Genomic DNA, 3,216 nt, shown 5'->3' on the forward strand with positions numbered 1-3,216 from the left:
TGTTGCTGCTGCTGCTGTTGCTGCTGTTGCTGATGGTGATGATGATTTAGAGTTTGTTGCAAATTATTTGCAGACGTTTCTTGTGTACCGCTGCTGGATTGAGCCGCTATTGAAGACGCCATTTAAAGTTCTATACTCTTGCATGGCTCTCGAATGTTGGAGTGCCGCACAAAAGATAAGCGGAAGATCACGCTGCTGGCAAAGTGTTTCTTTTCTACGCTCTGCTCTCAAAATTCTATTGAGATTACTGTCTATTGGTATTGGAATCGAATGTTTTTCGTTTTTTTTTTTAATTGTTTACGTTTTTTGTTGTTTTTTTTGTTGTTGTTTTTGTTTTTGAAATATAGCGTTTACTGTTCGTTTGCTTTCTGCTGGTTGTTGTTGGCGTTGTTGTTAATTTAAATTTGTACATTAACTTTTGTGCTTTAGTTTTATTTGACGAAATAAAAGTTGACTTTAATATTAATTTGTATTGTAATAGAAAAAAAAAATTTTGTACACTTGTTTTAACACTTTTGAGGTAGTTTTTCAACTAAATTTTCGTGCGTGTTTTCTTCCTTTCTTTTGCTATGATTTTCATAAATGCCATTAGAAGTTGTTCCAAAAATTTTCATTTTTCATTTACAATTTTTTTGTTTTTTTTCACTACGTTTTTTGTCACACTATCTGTCTGTAATGATTTTTATTATTATTATTATTGTTGTTATTGTTGTTGTTGTTGTTGTTGTTGCAGTATTTTATTAAGAAATTCATTCAGCGATTACTTATTAAATAATTTCAATTATTTTTACTAGTATTTCATGTGTTTCGTTTCTGTGTGTGTGTGTTTTTTTTTTATGCAAAAAAAGTTTCAGTTAAATGAAATTTCTATTTCGATTGTGTTTTTTTATTTTTATTTTTTTTCTTCTTACTTTTTGGCTTTAAATATACGAAGTTTAGCTATATATTTTACATTATATGCTGATTAAATATGCAGTAAAAAATGTCTTTCAGTGTATACTGTGCAAATTTAACACTAACAATGGTTAAAAAGGTTTTGGTTTTCGGCTTTTTTTTTTTTTTTTTTTTTTTTTTGTTTTTTTTTTTTTTTTTTTTTTTTTTTTTTTTTTTTTTTTCTGTCAATTAATTGATTATCGCTACGGTTATGTGAATATTTGTTATATTATTTTGTAATATTTGTTATTTTTAAGAGTTTTTTTTTTTTTAATAAAAAATTTTGTACTTTAACTTTTTGTTGTTTATGAAGAATAAAAAAATTTTGTTTTTGTTTTGCTTTATTAAAAAAGATTTGTATGTATGTGGAAAATTTGTGGTTTGGATATTCAAAAAAATTTGTAACGTTTTCTTTTTTTTCTAAAAATTTGTGAAGAGTTTTTTTTTTTTCTTATTTATTTGTATTGTATTATTTAATTATAATTTTTGTAAGTTTGTCAGACTTTTTTTAATTTTTTTGCTTTTTTTTTCAATATATTTGTTTTGGCTTTATACTTTACATTTTTCGTTTCCTATGTATTGTTTTGTAATCATAATTTTTTTTTTTTTTTTTTTTAAATTAAATTTCTTAGGAAATTTTGTACTTTGTGTTCTTACGTTTTCTGGTTGTTTTTGTGTTTAAATTTTCGTTTTTTTTTTTTTATTTTCTTTGTTTTTGTTTCTTCTTATTATTTGTTTAATTATTGTTGGTTTATGTAAAAATTAATATATATGTAATAAAATGTAAAATTTGAACATGTCTCGTTTTGGATTTTAATTAATTTTTATTTTATTGCTTGTTTATGCAGCAACGAGTCTCCTCGAATCGTAACGATTCGAATTGAATCGAACTGAATGGAATTATTTTTAAAAATTTTTATTTTTTTTTTATTTTAATTATTTGCTTCCGTTTGTTTGTTTTGCTTTTATTTTCTTACGTAATTACTATTTGCATTTTTTTTTTTTTTTAATTTTTTATCAATTTATTTATTTATTGATTTATTTATTTTTTTTTTTTTTAATTATTTCTCTACATCATTCCAATCATATGCTTACACACATATATGAAGATATTTATTTATAGATTTGTATATATATATCTATATATATATATATATATATATATATACATATATATAAATATATATTTATGTATATATGTATATATGCATATACAAGTATGTATAAAAAAAATTGTTAGCGAATTTTTTTAGAAAAATTTTGATTTATTTAAACAATTTTTTTATATTTCGTTATGAGCAGCTTTGCTTTTATCCTTGCCGCCGATTTATCTGCAATTATAACAAAGGCAAACAAAGAACGAGTTATTAATAAGAAATGGTTCAATAATCCCGAAAACTAACTATACATAGCTGGACATATTGAAATATTATATATACACATTGAGGTTCGAAGAAATGAGTGAATGGCTTAAAAAACTCTTAATTATTCTCTATTTATCATTATGATGTTTTTTTTTATTTATTTATTTTAATTACGATTAAAAATTACAATAACTTCGTACGAAAGGCAGTGAGCACTGAAGGGAGGTGAGTATCCCATTTCACGCATTTGCATATGTCGCAAACGTTTCTGCGCATTTCTCTTTATCTAATCTTTTACATAATTCCTTCCCGCTCACTCATACTCTCTCCCTATTGTTCTCTTACTCCCTTTCTCTCTCTCTCTCTCTCTCTCTCTCTCTCTCTCTCTCTCTCTATTTTTATATTTCTTTGTCTATTCCTTTTCTCACGCATACATATAAGGCTGCATCAACCAGCAGGGGATAACCCAGATTTGCGATAAATCTTAGCGATCCTACAGAGTACATACATGTCTGACCAGGACAAGCTTTTAAATCGTTTTAGTCATATCTATCTATCTATCTATCTATCTATCTATCTACCCGACCGTTCATGTATCCATTATTGAGAAAAACGTCATAAGCTTGCCACATATATTTTCAATTGATGGTTATAAGTTGCTAAAAATTTAGGGCATGGCAATCATGAACGTAAAATGTAAGGCAAATATTTTTCAGGAGAGATAGAAATTTTTACCAAAAAACGAGGTGAGTGAGATATTCGCGATTTAACCACGTCCACCCAATCCATTTTTTGTTTGGGCAATGGTCGTTTCTTGGTCATATTAGCTTCAAATTTGGCGAAAGTATTGGAAATACTTGCGTGCAGATCAATGGTCAGAGCGAATAGCTCGCTTACAGTACAACAATGTAAACAAACA

Source organism: Glossina fuscipes, unplaced genomic scaffold (genome assembly GCF_014805625.2).
Source record: "Glossina fuscipes isolate IAEA_lab_2018 unplaced genomic scaffold, Yale_Gfus_2 1, whole genome shotgun sequence".
Classification (NCBI taxonomy): domain Eukaryota; kingdom Metazoa; phylum Arthropoda; class Insecta; order Diptera; family Glossinidae; genus Glossina; species Glossina fuscipes.